A 27,169-nucleotide genomic window follows, 5' to 3' on the forward strand; every position below is an offset into this window, starting at 1 on the left:
AGAAAGATTGCATGGGCACCATGGCAAGAATGTAAGTAAATGAAAAGGTCTAGAGCTTCAAATTATCCTATTCCCTACAACTATTGTTCACAGTCTAATGTAAATTTTATTCCGGCCTTGATCTATGGATACCATGGAAACTGTCCTGGCTCCAAAGGCGAGGTTTAGGAGCTGTAAATTGCCTTAAAAGGGTATTGATGTCCTTGCTAAAAATATTGGGAGCTACCTGGGTTGTGGCAGCATCTACCTTTAATCCCAAAACTCCATAGGCAGAGGCAGGCAGATATCCCATTTCCAGTCACACACAGGTTCACACAGTGAATGTGTCAACTAAAATACTTTGATTTGATATTTCAGCTGAAGCCTTCAGAACATACACATACACACACCACACACACACACACACACACACACACACACACACACACACACACATTCACACACACACACACGAATGCATGCACATACACATATGTGGAGCCAGCATGGTTTCCTTGGTTTGTGCACTTGTGCATGAACAAATGTGATGATAGTTTACATATTCATACAAAATATTTAAAAATAACTTTTTAATAGTATAAAAGCATTCCTGACCTGATTAACTGATGAAACACTAAAAATTAAATAATTATGTGACACATGGGATTTCTAGAGCTCTGATACAGTTTTTAATGTTTCTTTCTAATGGTCAGCTAGTTATTGTGATTAAAAAGCAAGATAGTTCTTTTCATACTGTGAAACAACTCGAAAACATCACAGAAGTTATTTTTATTTCATATGACTGAACTTCTTTAATTGTATGCAAAAATAACTTCTCTCAGACCATCAGGATGGGTTAGTGGGCCAAAGTGCTTGTCTCACAAGCCTAACCTTCTAAGTTTGATTCCTGGAACTCTCAATGGAAGAATAGAACCAAATCCAAAAACATGTCTCCAGATCGCCACACTTGCACTGTGGCATATTTCAAGTCTGCCCTTACATATACATGTCACATACACATAAAACAATAATGTTATTATAGTTTTTATAAAACAGGAATCAAAGTATCTATTCTATAAATAATGTGAAAACATTATCAACAAAGTAACCAAGAGGATCCATGAGGAACTCATAGGAAATTAACTCTCTGACCTTTGTGTTTTCATGAATCTTTGTAGTCAGACTTTCTTTGGACTGCTGGCTCCAAATAATGACATGGAGTCTTCTTATTAATTATGAAAGCTTGGTTTTAGTTTAAGCTTTTTCCTAGCTAGCTTTTATATCTTAAATGAATCATCTTAAATTAACACACACATGCACACACACACACACACACACACACACACACACGCATGTATATCATATATATGCATATACATACATTTATATACTTTCTGCCTAATAGTTTATGGCTCATTCCCTCTCCTCTATACCATATGTCCTACTTTTTCAATTTCTCACTGGCATATCTCCTGCCCCAGATTCCTCCTAGAGTTCCTATCTCTCTCCAGAAGTCCCGCCTACCCTCTTCTGCCTAGATATTGGTCATTCAGCTCTTCGTTAAACCAATCAGAAGTTGCCTTAGCAAAGACACATCTTCACAGTGTACAAAAAGATTGTCCCACAACAATCTTCATATTTTTGTCATGAATAAAGTTAAAAACAAAAGCAATACATGTGAAATATTTATGACAGAGAAGGTCCTCAATAAAATCTGCTTTCATTCTGTCCCTCTACCATTTCATTTTTGAAATAATTTTCAAAGAACTTTGATCTTCCTGTGTTATTACCACTTTTCAGTCCATAAGAAGCTAGAAATGCACTACAATAGCACCATGGTCCAGTGTTTTAACTCTTGACTTTATACATCTGCCTCCCAATCATCACAGACTGTTAAAGGGTCAAGTCCTTGGCTGTCATGCATTTTGTGGCCCAGAGGTTTGGGGGTATCTGGCATGTAGTAAGTGCTCAAAATGTTTCTTGCTTAAATTTTTAAAAATTATTTTGAACTGAGCCTGCCCATATATGTGATAGAATGTTATTCATTTTGGTGGTCTCAAACATGTAACTAGTCAATTCAAGTGACAGAAATTACAGCATTTTATTCTACTGAACACTTTAGGTTAGAAAAAACTCTAGCCTTGAAATGAAAACTAAGTAAGTTGTCAATAAGAGGAGTCTCCAATGATGTCTAAGAAACCTGGGAAAATGTAATATATAAAAGCTGGCAGCTACCTTATCATTTCCCAACCTAAAAAAAAAATCAAACAAAGATCTACCATGTAGTAATTTTTAAGTTCGTAATATTCTAAGATGGTGTGCTTGGTTGTTGCCTAAACTTTTCTCTGTAGAAATGAATGCCTTTTAAAGTAGGTAAGACAAAGTACTGGGACACAGACATGTTCCTATGCACAACTGTTTGATAAATTAAAGAAGGAAGATTCACATGGACCAAGAAAAAACAAGAAGTGAGAAATGTGTCCAGGCTCATCCTGAAATGGCAGTGAGTATGACTCAAGTTGTACTGTTGTGATGGGAAAGTATTTCTCTATTCTCCACTTGTTTTGAATCGTTATGCCCTGTGGGGTAAAGTTTGAACTTTTTTTTTTTTTTTTTTTTTTTGTCTCACTTTGAAGATGTTTGATTCCTTTTTAATGTCTTGGCACCTGAAGTGATTAAAACTATGAATGAATTAAGCTTTGACTTCTTTATAGTGTTAAAAGACTGTAATTTACATTTCATTCAATCCCACAGACAGAAACGCAGAAAAATATAACTATGATCTGTTTAAGCATTGAAATTAGAAAAACTGAACTAAGATATAGCTCTGTTGCGTAGTGTAGTGGGACTTTGTTTTAATCATGATCACTAATTTGAAGGCTCATCCTTATCTTCCCAAATCAAATGCAAGTGTCATGGAAAAATTACTGTTTGAGAAATACAAGAGATTAGGGGTAACATTTGATCACTTATTTATGTATTCATTAATTAATTCATTCACCTATTCATTTCACAACTTACGATGCCACACAGTAATCATCAAAGGACAAAATATTTCAACTGTATGCCTTCTAAAAGCAAATTTAAAACTTGAATGTGACTAGAAATATGTCTCAATGGCTAAAAGTTCTTATGTATGCACATGAGAAGCAGAGTTCTGATCTCCATGGCCTATGTAGAAGCCTGATAGGTATGATGGCTTCACTGTAATTCTTTTGTTGCAAAGGCAGAGGTGAAAATCCATTCAACAGGCTAGTTTGCCAGACTTTCTGTATTGGTGAGCTCTGGATTCAGCGAACAGACATTGCTTCAGTCTCTAGAGTGAACAGAAATTCAAAGATCAAGAAGAAATTCCAAACTGGGCGGTGGTAGCACATGCCTTTAATCCCAACACTCGGGAGGCAGAGGTAGGTGGATCTCTATGAGTTCGAGGCCAGCCTGGTCTAGAGAGTGAGTTCCAGGATAGACCCTAGAGCTACACAGAGGAACCCTATCTAAAAACAACAACAATAGAAGGAATTCCTGTGTCAATATCCATCCCCCACAAGCATGTGAACACATGAATACATGCTAATACTTATATACACATGCATGCAAAGCATGAACACATTAAAAATGTATTCAATTAATATTGCTTTTCATATGTAGCCAATGAGAGTTTGACTTTCATTAGTATTATCAAGCTGAGTGATGAGTGCATCTACATTATAAGAAATGCATTATGTAGATCAAAAAAGAAAACATTGCTATAGCATAAAGATTTGGCAGGATCGTATAGTCTCCATTTAAATAAAAAAAAGCAGAATAGGCTTGGCGGTGGTGGAGCACACTTTTAATCCCAGCACTCGGGAGGCAGAGGCAGGTGGATCTCCGTGAAATGGAGGCCAGCCTGGGCTACAGAGTGAGTTCCAGGAAAGATTCCAAAGCTACACAGAGTAACTCTGTCTCAAAAAAAAAAAAAAAAAAGCATAGCAGAAACAGAAACACATATATATTCACTCCCATAAATTTTCAATTTAGTTGTTTATTGAGAAATTCATATATGAGTACTGTGTTTATATCATGCATTATGCTACAAGTTCATTACTAACTTTCCTATCATTGACAGTATCTTCTAAGAATTTTCTCCCCTTTGTGATTAGTTTTGGCAAAACTGTTTTTCTCAAGACAAGCTACATAATTTGCAAAATGTGATGCAATGTGATATATCTGATATATCTTTCTCTGTTACATTTGGTATTTTTGTGGACCTCTAGTAAGGTACAAGCTCTTCTCATTTTACATTTTAAAACCTCTGAATATTTGTAAAATATTTTATGTTTTATAACATACTCACGCCATCTCAACACATGTGAAATTCTTTTTCGTTATAATGTCAGAAAACTGATTATCCAATTTCTAAGTTGAAATGGGCTTAATTTTTTTAAAGGTGCTAGTACATTCTATTTTCTGCTTCCAGAAACTATAGATAACTCCCAAAAAGTGTCTTTGCTTTTACTAGAATGGCTAGCATATCCTTCTTGAGAATGTTCAAAGTCACTACATCTGCCATGTTCACTGAGATCTGTGTACTCAAGCTGATGATGTCCCCAGTAACGCCTGACATTTTCTTTGACCCTCAGTAGGTGTTTGAACTCTTGATAGTCATTTTGTTAGGATCCTTTCCAAAAAGAACAGCTCTGATTACTATCAGGTATTGCGGGATAAAATACCTAGATCTTTTCCCCAAATTTTGAATTATCTGCTACTTAAAATTGTATGTATTTTCCAATTAAGTGCCCATAATACCACTATAGGGCACACAACATGATCATTATTGTGTCTGCCTAAACAGTGAGATTGTAGGTTTAATATGATTCAAGCGACAAGGGTACAGTGACTTTTGACATGCACTTACAAATCGATAAGCATGGCGTTTTGGGAGAGGGTCCATCAGTGCACTGAGTATATATCACCTTTCACTAATCTCACGGGAGTACGCAAAGGTGATCTGTTAGGCAATAAAACTCCAACCAAGAGTTTCTGTAAATACAGAGCAATGCCAAGAGAGGAGGGGAAACCTGTATGGATGCCAACCGAAACCCGAAAAGAACCTGAAACTGCCACAAGGGAGTTTCTGCCACAGGTAGGGCCATTGAGGCGGCCTGCAAAACTTATCTGACTTCCAGAAAGAAGGGATAAGACTGTGAGCTGCTCAGCTTCTTCTTCTTAAATAAAGTCTGAGACAAACAGTATTGGCTTTAAAAACACAGGGGGTGGGGAATGAGAGCAGAGTGAGGAAACTAAACTCTTACCCTACCTTTTTATCTTACGCTATGAGAACAAAGCTTATGAGCCTAGATAGCAGAAATGATGGAACCAGGTAATAGCAGAGTTCAGACTGGAGGCCAGGTGCTCTGTCCTAATCCAGTGTTCTTACCAAACCACTTGGGCCTTCTCTGCACATGAAAGTGTCTATGACTTCTAGGCATCCCTCCCACAGCCTGCTCTTTAAGCATTAGAGCTATGGCAGGCAGGGTGGTCTTTCCTTTCTCTGTCTCTCAAGACAGATGATTTGGAATGGGAGTTTTATGAAATACAACGAAAGTTTGTATCGGTGTGCAGCATCTCTATTTAAACTCAGATCTTTGGTTCATTTACGATTCAGGTCAAAGGAATAAGTTACTTAAGATGCATCTTTGCCAAAGATAGACTTTGTTAAAAACATTGCATCTTCTGCACACCAGAAAAGGGACTCAGGAGTAGATACTTTAAAAAAGTGTGCTTGTCTTATACCCTGGAACAAATACAGAGAAAAGGCATGTGGACCATCAGGGGTTTTCCCAAATACAGACACCCCCATTCACTGGATTTCACAGTAGAAAGGAGAAGAGCAGGCACCTTCATTACTTTCCTATAATTTATTTAGGGCTTATCAGAAGATCTTAAAAGAAACTGTAAAATTGCTGCTGGCAATGTTTCAAGTAAGGGTGCTTTGGTAACAGAGGCACATAAATAGAATAGAAGATACATATTTCAAATGTTCTGTGTTATTCTAGAGGCAAAAAACTTTGGCAGTTTAGCTTACTGATGTCCTGAGAACATAGCTGGAATGCAAAACCTACGCCAAGAAATCCCTACAAACAAATCAAGTCAGACACATATCTCGTAAACAGAATCTTTGAAATCGGAATAAAAACAATTTACAATGTTTAGAGTCACATTAAGCTATATAATTAAAGTAAGTACAGTCAGTTGTGAAGAGATAATTTTAGCTTGTGACTTGGTGGTAGGCAGTTGGTGGGTGTTTCAATAAGTATCAGGGAAAGAAGCTAAACAAAATCAGTACAACAATGAGTGTGTGTAATATACACAGGGTTGGGTAAACAGATGCATCCATCATTGATGCCCATCGAACACTCTGCCGCTTACTGTGTTAGCTTTAAATGCACTGTACAGAGCCTAGGTATAGTACTGAACTTTCATGTCAGCACATGGGAGGCTGATGTAAGAGGAGTAAAGTTTATAGTTAGCATGAACTACATAGCTTGCCCTTGTCTTAATTCCAAATTAAAAAAAAATGCAGCCCAAAGCCTCTTCAAATAATCCATGTCTCCTAACTTAGAAGTAGAAAGCTGTAACCACTGACCTAAATTGTCTTCCTTTATTTCAATTCTTAATTTAATCAATTTTTCATTGCAATCATCAAAAGAAACAATTCTTGAGCTTCTATGTTAATAACATCTACATAGCAGCATCTTGTATTTTCACAGCATGTCTTCAGGGCATGCCACTTTCAAATTCTCCAAGCAGAGAGGCTGAAAAAGACAGAATCCACAGGAGTGAATACCATGCACAAATTAGTCTGTAGTTTTACAAATACATGAAGCTGTGTAATTCATTATGGTTGACTACTGCATTATTAGACATATTAAAGAGATGAATTGTCTAAGTTAAGCATTGCCTCCAAGGTATGTTGTCTCTTCCACAATCTCAAGCTAGTGTGCCTAGAGTGCACCAAATGATTCATAATATAGACCTTTAAGGAAGCTGATCGTAACTAAAATGTGAAATAGGTTTGGCATATTACACTAATCAGCACTGGAAAGTGCCCTTTCTGCTATTGATGAGCAACCCCTCTCTGGTGTTGCCTTCCCTCCAATGAACTTCCTTCACATCCTTTCATTTTCAGGACTTACAGGGATAATTTCCCTCTTGGGATAATGTGCTTTATCCTTATGTAAATCACAGAGAGGCATTCTTTGGGTAAATGTTTCTGCTACTGTTGCCTAGATTGAGATACAAATGCTTTTTGGCTTTCTCCATCTGGAAAAAAATTAAAGTTAAAATGTGAAACACAGAGCGATGTTCTGACACAGATGAAATAGCAGCACTTGAACACTGCACTTGTCTAAAGAAACTTCTTGGAATTTGTGTAAATTTATAAACAACAACAACAGCTACCACCCTTGATTTACCTATCTCCAAATGTGTGCTCAATGTGAGTTGAACTCTAGAACATTTGCTTTATTCTATCTCATCTTCCTTCACTGTAGCTATTTAAATCAATCCATTATTAAAATTATAAGAGATAAAAGTACCTGAAAAGTAATTTTAAATGAACTGTTTTATTATTGCACAAATAGTAATAATCAGTATTACTGTTCTTGCAGATGTTGGCAAAGCATGTGTTTGTATGTGTGTGTGGGGAGATTGGGTTTATACCTAAATTCAAATAATGCTTTCTCTTGTTATTACTTATGCATGTTATTAATTATCTATTTCTACATTGCAATTAGCAGCTTGAGGTACTCCACATGTTACTAAGTATGGATCTTTTGTATCCTTATATAGCTCAATAATCTAAGAACGAGACTCTTCAAATTGGGGTGCCACTCAAAACCCTGGCTCCAGTCACCCACAGATTAACTCAAGGAAGACTTCATAATGCTTTCTTAGTCATTCTCAACAGGATTTAGTTTTCATGAATTATTAGGCTGAGAACTTGAGTTGTTGGCTGTCTGCTGGCTGTTACCTTCAGTTCCTTGCCCATGAGCAATAGAATGCTGGTAGCTTGCTTCATCTGAGCCAAACAGCGTGAAAGCCAGAGAAAAAGTGTGAAAGGACAGGAAGTCACAGTTTTTCAAAATCTAATTTCAGAATCCAAAACCATTACTTTGGTTCTATTCTATTATTAGAATCAGATAATTATGTCCAGCAAACACATAAATGGAAGGGATATGAGTTTTGAAATGCAGGAAGTGGACCATAGGGAGCAATTTTATCTATTTCCTTTTACATGTATTCTTTCTGATGTTGGATATTTTTTGCTTCGAGTCTTTTGACTAAGATAAGTATTTGCTGAAAATTAACAGAATTCAGGATTTTAGAATATTCTTGCTAATATCAATTTAGATTATCTTACTCTCACACAATCCCATCAAGTCTTATAGGAAAAATTTCCAACCTTTTCTGAGGGTATTCTCATCATTTGAATCATATTAATGTTTTGACATGAATCAAGATCTCATGTTTAATTTTTATCTCCTTGGTAACTTATGAAGTCGAATGTCTTTTGATATACTTGAAAAACGAATGACTATTTTTCAACCAATAACTTTTATATTCTTTGATGTTTTTCTAGTGGGACACTGCTTATGGATTTGTAACAGCTAAATATAGGTAAATTATACTATGTACATGTATGTGTAGATTTAATATTGGTTCTAAGTTTTCACTTGCTCTTTCAGTAAAGAAAGCTTTTTAAATAATCGACATGCTTTCTATAATGAAATATAATTAAGCACTAGTGTTCTGCTGATGTGATGCTTAAAAGAATAACAAAACAATTTTTAAAGCTTACTATTTAAGGCTAAAATTGAAGTGTTTCTGGCAAGACCATAGAATCAGAAGGGTCCAGAAAAGTATTTCAAGAGCAGAGAGAACATGATACTTAAAAGAATGCTAACATCAGGACAAGGAACTTGTGGACAGTGCAGAGTGTTTTGGTCCTGTCTAGGTGGACTCCATTTTCTACTTGTTCTCATGAGTTAACTGCAGAGCTGCCAGATATGCAATATTGTTTACTGAAAACAGGAAGGACAGACTGCAAGAGCTTGGGTTCTCTTCCTCCTTAGAAATATGATTCCCTGTGGCCCCTGGTGTGAACTATTTTCTAACATTCCTCTGATGCAGTGTAAGTAGATCGTGTGTCTCACCCATCTGGGTAGCTTTAATAAGTCAAATTGGATTGGATCACTATCCCACCTGTTTCCAAAAAATAATAAACCCATGTCTGATAAATGTATGTGTATATGTTAATCTTTGCCAGCTTCACACAAGCTTATGGCAGGTACAGCAATGAATCTACCTTATAAATATAACATGTTATGAAATTAGGAGATAGGAAAAGCAGTAGCATTTTTATTTTGTTGCTACCTAGACTCCAATTTATACTAGCAATATATATTATTGAGAAAATGCTTTAGAGCATGATCTGCGTATCAATTTGATGCAATCATAATTTAAAATGTCTGTAAATGACCTCTTTCTTTAACATCTGCAGGAGATTTTAAATCAGAACTTCAATTTATTTATCATATGTTATAAATATTGACATAATTATAGTAGACAATATTGAAGGATACTATCTATTCTTATAATTAAACTTCTAATTAGTCAATTTGATTCACAAATTAAACTTAATTAATGGGGTATATTGGCAATTAAGCAAACTGATCAACTCTTTTTCCTTTAAATATGATGAGCACATTAGTAAACATTCATCGTTCTTCTTATTTCCTCTACTTGGGGGAAAACTTTGCCCTTGTTAACTAAGCAATGAAGGCATGATTTGGCTTCCATCATCCTTACTCAATTCTCTCTATTTCTACCTTCTTAGGTTCATGAAGTCCTTTGATTTAGACATTCTGTTTTCACATGTTTTGATGATTAGTTTGTTGAGGTTTAAAATGTCTAATTTCTGTTTAAAATTATTTTCAGAAAGGAAATTGCTTTCCAATTTGTTCAGTATACTATTGCCTCCACACAGTTTAGTGTTAAGCTGACAAAGAAATGAGTTCCATAGACTGCTATGAGTAATTTCTGACATAAATTAAAGAAAAAAGGATTGGAACTATAAATAACAGGACACTTAGAAGGAGAACACATGAATATATATATATATATATATATATATATATATATATATATTATTTTAAAAAGTAGAAAAGTAGAGTAATGCTAATAAAATTGAATATCAAAGGTAGTAGAAATGGCAGAAGTATTATATAAAGTAGATTATTGGAATAATCCTAATTTGCAGGTTTAAATATTTAATAATATTTTAAATATAAAGTGTTTAAAATTTAAAGTTTTATACATGTTAATGTTTTGTAAATATTAAATTTTAAAAAGTCATTAAAATAAAAACACAGTGGAAATGAATATAAATTATATGCCTAGTGACACAGTTTGTATTGTTAAATTCCAGCACAGTCACTTAATATAAACAATATGTGTACAATATATGTTCTAAGATAAAACAGACTAAAAAGTCTTTATATCTTTCCAAATTCATAGTGTTACAAATAATACCGTCTTCAAGAATCTACACAAATACAAATAAATTCAATTGAACATGCTTATATGCACATTTCCATATGAATGAAGCAATACATTTGTCTAATAATAGGTGAACTAAAACAATATTGGCAAACCAATGTATTTTAACAGTATACAAAAGAGCATAAGTATGTTGATTATGAAAACCAAGGTTATTATTTTCAAAAAAAAGCAATATAGTGAACATTATTTTCAAATTAAAATATTACAAATTTTACACTTGACTTGTAAGTGCCCACGGGAATAGGAAAATGTATATAGTGATTCTTGGTATAAATAAAGATACCTTGAAAACTTTTTTTTTTTTTTGGTTTTTCAGAGACAGGGTTTCTCTGTGTAGCATTGTGCCTTTCCTGGAGCTCACTTGGTAACCCAGGCTGGCCTCGAACTCACAGAGATTCGCCTGGCTCTGCCTCCCGAGTGCTGGGATTAAAGGCGTGCGCCACCACGCCCGGCAATACCTTGAAAACTTTAAACCAAAAAAAAATTAATACAGTATTTTTTACTAAACCTTTGAGAACTCTGTAAAATGTATCATTTTTAAGAACTATTTTTAATTTTTGTACATGAGTGTTCTGCCTGCATGTATGCCAGGAGAACACATAAATGGAATACCCGTGTAGGCCAGATGAAGGTATAAGATCTCTAGGATATGGTATTACAGTTGGTTGTAAGTACAGTTGTTTGTAAGCTGTCATGTAGGTGCTATGGGGTGAATGCCAGTCCTCTGGAAGAGCAGACATTACTCTTAACCACTGTACCATCCCTCCAACCTCATACAGCAAATCTTAATAGCTGGATTATAGTTTACAATAATGTGTTTTAGCATAAAAATTTATGTTTCTTAGGATAATTTAATGATGGTGTTCCTTTCAAGAGCAATTTAAAAAGGAAACAAACAGAAAAGCCACTCAATCTTTCTACAAATCAGGAAACCATTGAAAAGTACAGCAGCAAGGACAATTACCAAATATAGTATCAATAGCTTTCAATGGGAGATAATTTTCTTGCTTAAGAAACAAGAAACATTGGGAGTTCTTTCTCTGGCTGTTACAGCCCAGAAAAGCCTATGATTGACCACCAGTCAATAGAGTCATCATTTCTCAGTTTTCACTGAAAAACTCCTAATAAGTCATATTTAGCACAAAGTCACAAGTGTTAGAGTTGTACAGTAATACGCATTCATGATAAAAATTATCAAACAATATGTTTACACAAAGTATCTATGAAGCATCAAGGATACTAAGAACAATACTTGTTGCCAAATTGCAATGAAGTAGACACTCCCCAGTTCTGAAGTTTCAGAGGATGTGGACATAAAGGCAGAAGGAAGTAACAACAAGAAAGACAAGGCACTTGAGTCAGTGCATACAAGCAGACGGCATGTACCCGCACATCTGGCTTACAGAAAGCCAATATCTTCCACACACTAACTATCAAATTCAGCTGCCCAGCTGGAGCAGAAAATTCTGTGAAAAGAATCTGGAGGTCTGTAGACACCCACCCAAGAAAGACCAACTCATGAAGTAGGGGTGAACTGATCTTGTCTTTATAAAGCCACTAAAAGCACATCATGGTTTTATTATGAGAACAGAAGAAATAAATTAACCATTCAGTTCAAGGGTAGGAACCTGGATTTTAGCATTGGTTCCTTCCTGATTAGAGGCCCAAAAGACAAAAACATTTGAGAGCTCTGACTCCTGACCTGGTCTCATGTTATCTCTCTTTAGACTTGACACAGCTACTTGAAAACTATGTATGAGAGTGTGACCCCATCTCCATTCTCGATACCTTGGATAAAGAACATTAGACTCCTCATGGATGAGCCAACTGGACTGTCCAGACCACCCTGGCCTGCAGGCCTCAACTCCTAACTCCATGTTAAGCTCAGACAATGATCCCCAGTGGCAATCATTTTCTTGACAAAGGAAATCTGCCTGCTTCCCATTTCTTCAGCCTTCAACTATGAACCTGCAATAAAGTGTTTCTAAAAACTCACCTTTCATCTCTTGAGTTTCTCAGAAAAAGGGAATGGAAGCCTTTGATCCTAGGTAACATTAGTGAACATTAATCTTATGTTATCCTAGCTCTTCTCCCTCCAGAGGTATTGCTCACCTGAGATAAGAAAGCCAGCATCATTCTCAGGAATCTACTTATACTGTTCTATCAGTTTGTGCCATTTGTCAGTTAACAAGGCATGAAGACATACAAGGGATTCATATTTGAAGATATTATACCCCAGATAGGTACAAAAAAGTAGAAGATCAGAAGCAGAGACTGTAATGCAAAGAATCAAATGAAACAATTCAGGAGAGATATCCAGTGGGGAATGGCTAAAAGGTCCATGCAGAAAGTCATTCGAAAATACTATAGTGGGGGAATGGAAAGAAAGTTTAGCATTCCATTTCTTTTGATAAGAGAATACATTACCTCCAGGTAATTCACAGGTAAGAGAAAGGTTCTTGACTTGTGTTAGCAATTTCTAACAACGGTTGTTCTCAACTGTACATCCTAATGCTGTGACCATTTAATACAGTCTCTCATGTTGTGGTGATTACAAACTATACATTTATTTTCATTGCTACTTCATAACTGTAATTTTGCTATTGTTAAGAATCATAATGTAGGAGCTGGAGACATGGCTCAGAGGTTAAGGGCACTGACTGCTCTTCCAGAGGTCCTGAGTTCAATTCCCAGCAACCACATGGTGGCTCACAACCATCTGTAATGATATCTGGTGCCCTCTTCTGGCCTGCAGTCATACATGCTGTATACATAATAAATAAATAAATCTTTAAAAAAATTTAAAAAGAATCATAATGTAAATATCTGTGTTTTCCAATGGTTTTTAGGAAACCCCTGTGAAAGGATCATTTGAACCCCAAAGAGATCACTGCCCATAGGTTAGGAACCTCTGACTCACAAGAATGTAGTTATAAATTCTATGAGGGAGAATAAGAAGTGTATAAATGAATTTAAACTAGAGAAATAAGATAACAGTTTAGTTGGAACTCAATATGTAAACATTTAAAAATAGTAATTAAAATAGTGATTTCTAAAGACAACATGCTAGTGTAGTTGAGAGGGAGGGGCAAGAAGCTTAACACAATTTCTACTACTACATGACTCTCTGTGTATGTGTGTGTGTGTGTGTGTGTGTGTGTACATGTACTTGAGTACATACATATTCAAGCTGTCCCTAAATGACAATTATTCATCTGGCCACAAAAGTGTGCCTTTATTACCATTCTGCTTTCCACTTTCAGAAGTGTATTCCATATGTTACAGGAGATATTCAATACATCATTAGAACTTGAAATATGTCTTAAATAGTTTTGCCCAATTGTAGGCTACTGTAAGTTTTCTGAGTATGTTTGAAGTAAGCTAAAGTGAAGTAGCATATTTAATATATTGTATATAAAATATAATTTTAAGTTAAATATTCTAAATTTATAATGGGTTTACTGAAAATTACAAAGCAAATGGAGAAATGTCTGTACATACATGTGTAATTATAAAGGCAACTTATGTGTTTGCATGTGTACAAGTGTTCTTGTTTGTGTGTGCACATGTGTACAGGTCTCTGCCCCCTTCACAAACAGCAGAGCAATGAGTGTGGGAGACAAGAAGTCACTTCAGCACATGATTCAGCAGCCAGAGTCAGTTCAAAATTCAGGAGTCTGACTCCAAGTGTTTTAATTTAGAACTATTTAAAAACAACACAATCTGGTGAACACAGTTCTTGTGAGGATTATCCCAAACCCCTGTGCACAACAAAGCATACTTAAATATCTTTGAGGAACAAAGTAAACTAAGAATAGAGAAGACATGACACCTTCCACAAAGATGAGTTCTATATATTGAATGAGGGAAAAATAAGTTCATAAGAAGGATTGGGAGGAGAATCTGGTGCTGGAAAGTTTCCAGCCAGATACATCACAAAGGTGACCAGGCTAGAAATCGCATTCATTTCAGCCTTCTGGGCAGAAAAAAAAAAAAAAAAAAAGTCTTACATTTCTGCCCTTGAAGGAACAACCCACTGTGCTTAACACTCCAGGTTCCCATACTGCTTTTCTGTGAGTCCAAACACCTCTGTGTCCCCTACACAATATGACATGTCAAACTGAGTTGTCTCTTCAACTGCAATACATATAGCATTTGATTTATTTGAAATGAATCAAATTGTTTTAAAAGTCAGAATGATGTTTGGAGTAATTGTCATGAGGCGATGTGAAGAGAAAGCAACCATTTGATCCATGTTCTCTCATTGGTTGTTCATTCTGTGCCACTGTGCACATTTGAATAAATCTCTCGTTTGCCTATTGACTCATTTTGCTGAGCTGCCCTTTATTTACATCAACAACTTTTCAAATGATTTTTATCTTTCTCTACACTTTTAAAATGTATATTATCAAACTACTGCTACATATAAAACTACTAAAAAAATTATCAGACTTCAAAATTTGCCATAATTAGTGGCATTTAACTGTACAATATTTCAGGAGTATTTTTTCAATTGCTGGGTGTTTTTGTACATGAGTGTACTGACTAGATTTATTATCAACTTGGTACGACCTGAGTCACCTGGCAAGAAGGAACCTTAATTGAGTAGTTTCCCGAGTGGGACTAACCTTTCATTATGTCTGTGAGAGACTGTCTTGACTCATAGTTAGTTAAACTGAGAGGACACATTTCTCTGCGTAGAACACCATCCTCCGGCAGATGGACCTAGGATGAATGAGAAGCTTAGCTAAGCATGAACCAGTTAATGATCCAGCAAGCTTTGTTGCTCCATAGTTTTGGCTTTTGATCTTTCTTGAGTACTTACCCTGCCTTACCTCGGTGATGGAGAGTGACCTAAAAGTGGAAGCTGCAACAGCCTTGTCCTCCCTAATGTTGGTTTTGGACAGAGTCCTGCATTACAGCAGCAGGAAAGCAAGCTAGGACAAGCTCCATAATGAGTTTAGTTGTTTCTACCCTCTATCCCTCTTTCATCCTCCTCCTCTACTGCAGACTTCCTTTTCAAGAAGCCTACCCCTTTCTTTCATGTCTTTTGTAGGTTTTATTATAACTTTGTTGTGTGTGTGTGTGTGTGTGTGTGTGTGTGTGTGTGTGTGTGTGTGTATGCATGCCATGGTGTGCTTGTGGAGGTCATGGGACAACTTATGGAAGCTGGCTCTCCCTTTTCAATATGTGTGTACTGGGGATTGATCTCAGTGGCCAGAGTCCTCAGCAAATGGCTTTACCCCCTGATTCATCTCACCAGCAGTGGAAAGGTTTTTATTGTGGTATCTCTATTCCTCTGTAAGATTCTAAGCTATGTAAGAAATGGGATCATATTTTATCACAACAAATTACCAATAATACAGGAAGAAATCAAATTGCAATAATAAAACTGAGTGTCCCTGTGCCATTCAGAAGCTTCATTTAAATAAGTTAGAAAATGGAAGGTCAACTAAAGTAAACCAGGGTCATATAAAAATGGCTCCTAGAAATCTGAAAGTTCCCAGTGTCCCTATGACAGGCTGGGATGTAAGTAGTACACACTGGAAAAGCTGATGGGCCTTTTTATTGCTGTTTAAAACATTTTGTCTTCATTTTGCTACTGGTCTATTATCCGTGGAAAGGTTGAAAAAAGAAAAACAAAAATTTAAGTCAAATAGAATTTTAAAATTAATGGGCATTTAAAAAATATTTCTATGTTTAACAAAACTCCCATAATAACAAACAATACCAAAAACAAAAAAACAAAAAACCTTAGGGCTACTCTGCTTAACTTGGACTTGGCAATTCAGCCTTTTTTGGGTCAGTCTTCTCAGTCACCTAGATTCTGTTACCCATCAAACTGAATGCATATGTGAGTATCTATTTATATATTTTCTTTACCTGAAAACAGAATTTTTGTTTTGATAAATTTCAAACAAATTTAGCTCTCCAAAACCAGGCATACCTTGACAATTACCAGTAGAAAAGAAAATAAAAATGAGACATAACATCAAATATACTTTCAAAATAAGAAACTTGGTCGATATCTAAATACAAACATTGAAGACTCTAATTTACACATTCTTTCTCTTCAGTAAGGCTTTGTGTTTTGTTTAATTTTGTTTTGTTTTAGTTTTTTTTGCCCCCCCACCCTCCCACCCACCAAGGAAGGACAATTTGTTTGTAAGGTAAAAAATCAGTTTGTAGAAATAAACATCAGCTTGTAGGCTGAGTTTAACAGTATCAGTAACTTATAAAGGGTGAACTAAAAATGTTAATAGTCATTGTCACATCTCACAGGAGTAACAAAAGGAATTGCCCAGGGTCTTTGCATTTCCTGTATCTTCAATACAATCAACACAGGTAGGAAGAGATTGTGAGCATCCTATTGTTATAGCAAAAATGGTGAAAAAAGACCAACATTAGATGTGCTTTGTGTTTCACAGAGTTAAAAGTGATTAAATATGGCATTCCTGTCACTCACAAAGCCTGAGCATGAAAAAAATTAAATGCTTTCACTTAATGATCACAGCTTCAAAAAAATGAAAGGCAAGGAACATTATGAGTTTTATGTCCTTACCCTGAGTTTGAACTCAGCCTGGTATGCTAATTGGGAATTATTACATCATTAAGAGTCCAAAATTATAAAATCGAGATGAGGTCAGAATTGGTCACAAAGGTGCATGCACAGTCTTATTGATTACCTATGATGCGCTCTGATCTATGATAACTGCTCTCCATAACTTACGACTTACCACTGCTTCAATTTCAACCAATTTCAGACATCAAACCGCCAAAATTGTTGAACCAATGAGGCCAGGAATTATCTGCTCTATAAGCAGGGCAGAGTATTCTAAAGGACAGAGATGCCAACAAGGTCACTGAATTTGTACCCCTGGAAACAAAAGTGCTCTACTAAACCAATAGATCTATCTTTAAAAAAAAAAAAAAAATCAGAGAAAACATAATCAAAATGGATATGTAGAATTGCTAATAACATAAATGTCCTTGGAGTTTCACCACTTACTTCTCTTCCATTTCAGGGGGTCATCATGACTGGTTAAGCTGCTTCCCAAGTACACATGGAATTTTAGTCTTCCTCCATTACTACCTGGCTAGATGTCTACATCCTTCCTGGACACATATGGAGAATTCCCCACAGAGCCAGAGAAGGCATGCTGAAATGCATGAGGTTACAAGGTCCATGTCACTACTCTAGTTCAGCAACTGGGATCAGAACTGACAGAAGCTTGTCCACTTAGACATTCAGTTATCAATGCTGAGCATAGTGAAGAAAGAAATGAGGGATTTGGATTTATGGAGAATCTGTGAGATCATAGCCAGACAGGACTTGGGGATAGCCTAGAATAATCCCAGTGATTTTAACTAGGTTAAAGAATCCAGCTCATTGCTTAAGAGTATCTACTGCTCTACAGAAGATTCAAGTTCTATTCCCAGCACCCACTTCAGGTAACCCAAAATGGCTTGTGAGAATTTTGAAATCCATAGGTACCTGCACACACACACACACACACACACACACACACACACACACACACACACTCACTCACTCACAATTTTAAATGAACTAAATTTTTCAGAAGGGAATCCAGCAGAGTTACAACCCATCTTCCCATGACCGTTCATATACATTTTTTGCTCTCATGATTTCTGAATTTTCTTCTGGCTAAAATTTCTTATTTCTCCAGAGTCCACTCTATATTAGTGTCCAAAAATGACCCTGAACCTTATTGTCCTCAAATGCTACTTCTCTTTTTCATATTCAGAATTAAATGTGAGAGCATATTAATTCAAGAGCATAGCAGTGATTAATATTCAGAGTTTCCCAGGTGGTAAAATGAAGTATTTATGCATTTCAAGCACATCATAGAACAGAAAATAAAAATGAATAGTTATTCCCCTATTAAAACAGGTTGTCACTTCATAATATGTAATGCTAATAATAACAGCTTCAATAAATTCAAGGTCCAGAATACATTACCTCTAAGCCTCAAAATAGTGAAGATACACAGTTGATGTTATTAAACACAATCCAAAGGTTGGTAAACTAAGGCACAAAGTTAAGTAACAGGTTTAACTCATATTTCATTCAGGAACCAATTGGACACAATCTTGCAGGCTCTAAATTTAAGTTCACTAAAATTTACCCAATATTTTTATAGAGTACAGTAAAGAAACTAGGAAGAATATTAGGCTGACTAACCTCAAAATTCAGTAAGTATGGAAACCTAACAGTAGGGGCAGAACACAGTCATTTCTGCAGTGTTATTGGAAAGGCATGTGTGGTTCTAAGAAAACACAGATTAAGGCTACATGAAGAAGTTCTTCCAAGACACCAAGGGGTCTGAAATCCAAACTGGGAACCTCGCTGGAGCTGCATTTCAGGAGATGATTGGTGTGGCTGGCAGTGAAGGAGCTGGATCTACACGTGAATATGGTTTCACGACACTTTGGTATCTACACTTGCAGTTAGTTTCCTGCTCTTCTCTTCTCAAAGTCACTTTAGAGTTTCTCACAAGCTTTGTTTTAAATAATACAGAAGACACTGTACCTCATGTCTGTGTTGTTTATTCACCTCTTCAAATGGGAGTATTGAAGCAAACATGACCAAGATGCTGCTTTCCTACTTTGGGAGAAGAAGTGATTACCTAAAGTGAACACGGCTAGAATTTTTCATTTTTCCAGAAAATCTATCCATACAGGATGTGTAAGATGGGAAACATGGGAAGCAACAGTCTTTGGATTTAGCAGACCAATGAAATAATAACTATTTAATATTTAAACTGAGTACTCAATACCTATTCTTATTTCATTGCTATTCCTTAAAATAAACTTGAAATTGAACACCATCTTACTGATTTAATTGGTCATTTTTGGAGGGACAAGAATAATCTTTATCAAATAAGAGCTGCTATGAAGCTGATGAGATTACCTCCCACAATGAGCTCAAGAAGATTGTTTCTTAAATTACTCATTAAAATCAACATGTCCATCACTCCAAAGATACAAGACGATTGCTGGCAGCTAAAAATCTTGATATATTAAAAAGTGATTTGATGGATAATTTGAATGCTAATGTGATATTCTCACAGACATATATTATCTAGTTGAAACTGTTGGATGAAAAGCCAAAATAACATTTTTTGTAGCCATTCACGCAGAGTCTCAATATTCTGAGAACCTTGTAATAGCAGGAACTGAACAAAGATAGAAATAATATTTATTCACACAGCCAATAGCTATCTGAATATCAGTGTTTTTATGCTTCTGAACTGCATGAAAAGGGTAGAGAATATAGGACCACTCAGCTGTTTCCCAAGATTAATCAAATTATCACTTACCACATTAGTATGTTTTTAAGCCCAGATTGCTCTTGTACATTGTACCTGTACATTGAACAACATTTCTCCTATAAAAGCACAATTTGATAACTGCTTACAGTCAATGTGTTTTGTTGTTTCTCTGGCCCAGAAGTGAAATCAGTCATCTTTCCTAATTTGGACATGTAGAGAAAATGCTAAAATAAAATAAATGTGATAGCAGGAGTAAAGGAAAAGAAGATACAAAATGTTTTAATTAAATTGTCCAATACATGATTTCTGACAGTAATTACACTGTGTAATATCCATTATATACACATATTTGCATATATGTAAAATCATATGTATACACCTATACATACACACAAAAAATAGTATTAGAAGTGTTAAATGAAAATCACTGAGGGAAAAAAATTAAGAAACAAAATAATGTGTGTTTAATTTATGTCATTCCTGAAGGGAAAAAAAGGAATGTATAAAACCACGGTTAGTGTAATTTTTTCTTCCAAAAATTGCCAAGGAACAGCATGTCAGACTCAAAGGCTCATTTATCCTAATATTGCTTCTTACTATAATTAAGAATTGGAAAATACCAAATGGGAGGAAATATTACAATATCAAGCTAAAAACTATCTCAAAAGTATAGGTACTTAATTAAGTAGACATTCTTGATCCATGTTGCATTTAGATATGGAAAAATACCACATATAAAGTCAGATATAAACTTGGAAAGAGAATAGAGATGTGATGTTAGTAATCTATGAATGCCTGTCTACATATTCACAGTTTACTTAAACAGTATCTGTTTACTGGAGACAATTCACATTCATGTTCATGTTTCATCTTCACTCTCCTAAACTTTGCATCCTGTATCTGCAAACATTCACTTCTACCTACTAGAAAACCAATTCAGACTTCAGAAAGATAGCTGCCGTGGATCACATGATTCCCAGGTGTAGAAAAGGCTTTGTGGCTGGTTAGTTTCCCATGACCTAATCCTAGTCCTTAGTGTCTATTTCATAAATATTTTAATTATATCCCTGAGAAATGTCTGGAGTACTAAAGGGACCTTTTCCAAAGTAACACTAGTTTCAATTTCATATCTTTCCTTTAATACAGAGTAAGTAAAATGTTGTTCAATGGTGTCCTATTGATGTAACACTCCCTCCAAGACATCTGCATCAAAACCAAGGAACCCATGCAAGTTCACTTACGTGGACAAACGATCTTTTCGGTTGTAATTAAGGCAAACATTTTGATAAATGCAAGTGTATGTTTTTCTGTTAGAGACACCTGCAGAAGAGGTGACAACAGAAGAGAGAGGAACAATGAAGAGAGACTTGAGTGATGGGTTCTCTCCCACCAGAAGCCAAAGGAGTACAGAATAGCTTCCCCTCCTCGTGCCCTTGGGATCAGCACGACCCTGATGATTCTTTGAATTTCTGTCTCCAGATCAGTCTCTGTTTCTCTTAATGCAATTTACAGTAATTTGATATGCAAGCCTAAGGAAATGACTGCATTTGGTAAGGAAGTTCACAACTGAAATCTTGAAATGATTAATAAAAATCTCTAAAAACTGTAGGCTTGAAGAACAAGTAATAAAATTCGATATGTAATATAAGAAGGAAGTCACATTAAGTTTCTGCTCCGTGTTGTGAAGAAGGAAAAAAATAGGTAAGTTGTCTAGTAGAGATGTTTGTGTGTCCATACATGTATATGTATTTGTAGTTACATAAAATCTCTCTTATTAAGAAAGCCATTGAGTAGTGTAGTCAAACAACTGATTTGTGTTAAAGGTAAAGAGGGGGAGAGGACAACAGTATTGAATAATACACTTGTAAATCATTGAGAAGCTGGATGGAAGTAGGACAAATAGAGTGTATAAATACTATTCAGCTGAGGAGTCCAATCATCGAGAGAGAGGAGGGATTGTATGAGCGAGAGATGTTGAGACCATGGTTGGAGGAAGCACAGGGACAAATAGCCAAACTAGTGGCGGAGGAGCCCCCATGGAACTGGACCAGGCCCTCTGGATAAGTGAGACAGTTGATTAGCTTGAACTGTTTGGGAGGCCCCCAAGCAGTGGAGCCAGGACCTGTCCTTGGTGCATGGGCTGACTTTTTTGAGCCTGGGGCCTATGCTGAGACACTTTGCTCTGCTTTGGTGTAGGGAGGAGGGGACTGGACCTGCCTTGGCTGAATCTGCCAGGCTGGGCTGACTTCCCAGGGAAGTCCTTGCCCTGGAGAAGGTGGGAATGGGAAGTGGATTGTGGGGGATGGCTGGGGGTGGGAGGAGGGAGGATAGGGAAATCTGTGGCTGAATTGTGAAATTAAGTTAATAGTAAAATAAAAATACTGTAAAATAAATAAATAAGCAAACAAACAAACAAACAAATAAATAAAATAAAGAAATGCCATGCAGCTGAAGATGTCCATTCTGCATATAGGCTATTAGTGTTGGATGACTGTGACTGCTATTATTAGTCAATTAATAAATTTTATCTTCTTTTTTTCAGCAATACCCTTCTATTGTGGCTAATTCTATGGTCTCAGAAATTTCTGTAACAAAGTCTAGTTTAACTTAGTATTCACCAGTAACTACTTTTAGTATAGTGTAATATCTGATACACAGGTTACAGCATTATTTATTGCCTTTAACTTTTCCAGTAAATAGTAATAGTTACAGTTTCCTTTATTATCTTGTAATTTAGACTTGTCCAGTAAATAATGAGGGATTAAACCTTAGTTGCATGTAGCTGGATGCAGGTGACATGATTTATTCCTGTTACCTTGAACATTAGCTTTAAGATTACAACATTAATTTGCTGACTGTACACTCAGAGTCTTAGCACTCAAATAAGAAAGAAAGAAAGAAAGAAAGAAAGAAAGAAAGAAAGAAAGAAAGAAAGAAAGAAAGAAAGAAAGAAAGAAGGAAGGAAAGAAAGAAAGAAAGAAGGAAGGAAAGAAGAAAAGGAAGAAGGAAGAAAGGAAGGAAAGAAAGAAAAGAAGAAAGAAGGAAAGAAAGAAAAGAAGGAAGGAAGAGAGGATGGGGAAAGGAAGGAAGGAATAAAGAAAGGTTCAATTTACAATTTCACTGTGCTTTACTTGTGAAACTGGGTGGAAGAGGACAGACAATGGTAAAATCACAAGGAAAGCATCAACAGAGTAAATGATCCTCATTTGTTATCTATGAAACAAGCTAGGAATACATGAAAAATAAATAAGCTGAATGTGCCTCTCCAGATCATTTTCTTGTGAGATTTATGGTATGTGAAGGCTGAACTCATATGAACCCTATAAAGCGTTCACACAGACATTCCCTTTCAGATAATCATCTTCTATGAGGACAATGACAGTTCTTGTCCCTCCCTGTGTCCTGATAATCAGTGTAGCTTTTGTGTTCTTGTGTCTTCCCCAGATGAAGACAGGGGAAGCTGAGAGCAAAGGCTAAGAGGCTGTCCCATGAGTCAAAGTCACTTTATGGGAAGTTTTGGAGGGAGTGTTTTGCCCTCATGGTATAAAAACCAGTGAACACAAAATACTTGTCAGCCATACTTTATTGAATTCCTGCACAGGAACTCAACCTCATTTCTTGGTATATGGATATTGAGCACTAGTTCCAGCATATTATATTCGGTGTGTACTCCACAAGAGAGATCAATATGAGAGATCTAGAATGGATCTTAGAAGTTTCCAAGGCAGTAGATCCCAGCATATGCTATAAATATGAATGTTCATTCTTGGAACTGAGCAACAAAAGGAAACACAGGCCTCCTCATTTCCATTGAGTACCAGAGACAATACCTTTTTTCTATTTAGATGTGCAAATGGTTTAATTCATATGAATTATTAGAGCTCTATCATTTAAACAAATTCATTTTATTTGGTAAGAAAAATTGTTCATTTATAATGTAAACATGCCTGATAAAAACTTTGGGACACACATAATAAATTCAGGAAACAAATTGTATTAAAACTTCTTGGGTGGGTAGATGAACTAAGATTTCTGCTTTAATGGGAACATGATATATGTCCTAATGCCCTGTTGTTCAGCCTGATAATTTATTGTACCGATGATTTAGAATGCTGTCTTGTGCAAATCTAAACATTTCATAAGGAAACTTACATTTGAGTGAGCAGGGGAATAGGAGGTAGAAGTGAAATAATTTCCAGATCTTTGTTTTGAAAACAAAGACAATGAATAGAAACCACACAACAATTTACATAATTATAAAGAGAACATCATTGTGACAAGTTCTTACCTTTTGATATATTGGCAAATTATAAGTTAAATAGTACTTTTTGAAATTCTTTTTATACTATAAATTTTATTTATTTATTTTTTAAATGTTTTTTCTTCATTTTACATACCAATCCCAGTTCTCCCTCCCTTCCCTTCTTCCACGCCCCCCTACATTCCCCAATCCAACTTCTCATCCACTCCTCAGAGAGGGTAAGACCTCCCTTGGGGATTCAGTGGAGTCTGGCATACTAAATTGAGGCAGGACCAAGCCCCTCCCCACTGTATCAAGGCTGAGCAAGGTATCTCATCCTGGGGAATATGTTCAAAAAAGCCATTTCATGCACCCAGGATAAGTTCTGGTCCTGCTGCCAGAGATTCCCCAAATAGATCTAGCCATATAACTGTCACCCATGGTGGGAGTGCAAACTTGTACAGCCATTCAGGAAATCAGTATGACAGTTTATCAGAAAACTGGGAATCAACATAACTGAAGACCCAGCAATACCACTATTGGACATGTACCCAAAAGATGCTCAATCATACCACAAAGTCACTAGCTCAACCATGTTCATAGCAGCATTATTTGTAATAGCCTGAACCTGGGAACAACCTAGATGCCCCTCAACCAAAGAATGGATAAGGAAAATGTGGTACATATACACAGTGAAGTATTACTCAGCAGTTAAAAAAAAAATGACATCATGAAATTTGTAAGCAAATAGATGGAACTAGAAAGAACCCAGACCCAGAAAGACAAACATGGTATTTACTCACTGTTAAATGGATATTAGATGCAAAGCAAAGGATATCCAGGCTACAATCCACAACTCCAGAGAAGCTAGACAAAAAGAAGGACCCAAAGAGGGACACACATGGTGGGCCCAGTGAGGGAAAATAGTTAAGATCCCCTGGGTAAACTGGGAAGGGGGGTAGAATGGCAGGATGGGGGATGGGAACAGGATGTACTGATATGGCCCAGTGGAGGGGAGGACAGAGAAGAAGAGCAATGAAAGAGACATCTTGGTAAAGGGAACCATTAAGGAGTTAAGGAGAAAGCTGGTGCTAGGGAAATCCCCAGGAATCTACAAGGATGACCCCAGCTAAGACTCCTAGCAACAATGAAGAGAGTGCCTGAACTTACCTTCCCCTATAATCAGATTGGTGATTACCCTAATTGCAATCATAGAACCTACAGATGCAGTGGTCCACAACCAAGCACTGGGTTGAGTTCTAAGACTTCAGTTAAAGAGAGGGAGGAGGGAATCAAGGAGCACGTGAGGTCAGGATCATGATGGCGAAAACTAGGGATAGCTGACTCAAGCTGGCGGTAGCATTTATTAAAGAAAATTGAATCTAAAAAGTGGCATTTCTAGGTATCCTATAAAATTACCTCAAAATATGGCACTGGAAATTTCACATACAAATATATCATTGTTTAAGTGAGAAAAGAGAGAGATCACTGAAGTTCCCCTGTCTGTATACACACAACTCTAACCAAATTCCTTTAATTTTCATAATTATAATTTGGATTCACTCACCAGCAAATCACTGTACCTGCATATTAAACATGAATATAGATTTTGGGAAATAAAATTAGGAAGTATATTCAAGGGAAATCTATAAGAGCTAAACAGAGGCGTGACAAAGCTGGAATTGAGAAAGTAGGTGACTTGAGGCAAAGCTGGTGGTCATTCCAGGCTCAGGGGACAGGTGTGTTTAACTCCATTTTGATTTGACAATTCAAGCAAACACTTTCCCAATCTCAAACACAGAGATGCTGTACATTTTGACAGATACGGGAGGGCAGGACTTCATCAGGAGATGATACGAAGCTTCATGCTGAAGGAATCTCCCGAGGTATTGAAGGTCACAGAAGAGTTGAGGCTGTCATCTGCATTGCCTTGGTGGGACTCAAAACAGCAACAATAGCTACAGTCATTAATAACAGTTAATTACATGCTGCACACACAAATGTATGCTCATGGTGCTGAAGAAGCAAAAACTGAGTAGAATTGTGGAGGTGCAGAGTTATCAAGAAGGCCCAGGACAGACATCTCCAGTGAAGACCTTCTGAGGGGAAGCTAACATTATATTTCTAAGAACACACAAGATGGCAAGGTTAAAGATAATTCATGTTTTACGTGTTTTAATTTGTCATATCTCTTTATTATTCTTTTGTTTCCAAACAATACATTCTATGTCAAATTAGTTCAATAACAACCTAAACAATAACAATCTAAATTTATAAATTAAGTAAACAATTTATTAATTCATTTCCCAAATACATGCCACATTGGGTACATGCAATGTATAATTTTAGCTGATCTGAGAAATCCAAAGATAATAAAAAATTAAATCAAGGATAGACTAAGCTTACCATTCACTAATGCTTTGCTATCTTGATTGGCAGTTGAAAATATGTCTTATTTGTATTTTCTTTTCTCATATCTCACTTCTCCTTCTCCTCTTTTTATGCCTTCTGCCTCCTAGGTGGTAGAGATATACTAGTAGATGAAGAAATATGATGAAAAAATAGAGTAAGGGTAACACTTGAGTTTAGTGATGCAAACTTTAGTTATCCTAGGAATATCATCTGTCTGTTATCTACCAATCTGTAGTATACAACATATATTCTGTATAGTATATATTTATAAAATGTTTTATAAAGAAAACCTTACTCTAGCCTCACAAAAAGGTCAGATAGTCAACCAATTTTCTTAGAGCAATTTTTAAAGTTTCTGTCTCAATGGAAATATATTGGTGGTAATAGAATGTTGTATCCACAACTTTAAGGAGGATAAGAAGAGAAATATTCAAAGTTGATAGATTTAACCCATAGAAATTAAATAGAAAAAAATGAGACTTGGTAGATCCATTCACATGTGTGGGTATCCAGTATATTTAAACAAAATCATTATTTTTACTAGCAAGTTTCATTTGTATAAACACTGCCTATGTGTTGATCAGTGTATTTATCCATAGTACTATGGACTATTTAGAATATTTACATCAGTGGTAGA

This window comes from Peromyscus leucopus, chromosome 12, assembly GCF_004664715.2.
Source record: "Peromyscus leucopus breed LL Stock chromosome 12, UCI_PerLeu_2.1, whole genome shotgun sequence".
NCBI lineage: Eukaryota > Metazoa > Chordata > Mammalia > Rodentia > Cricetidae > Peromyscus > Peromyscus leucopus.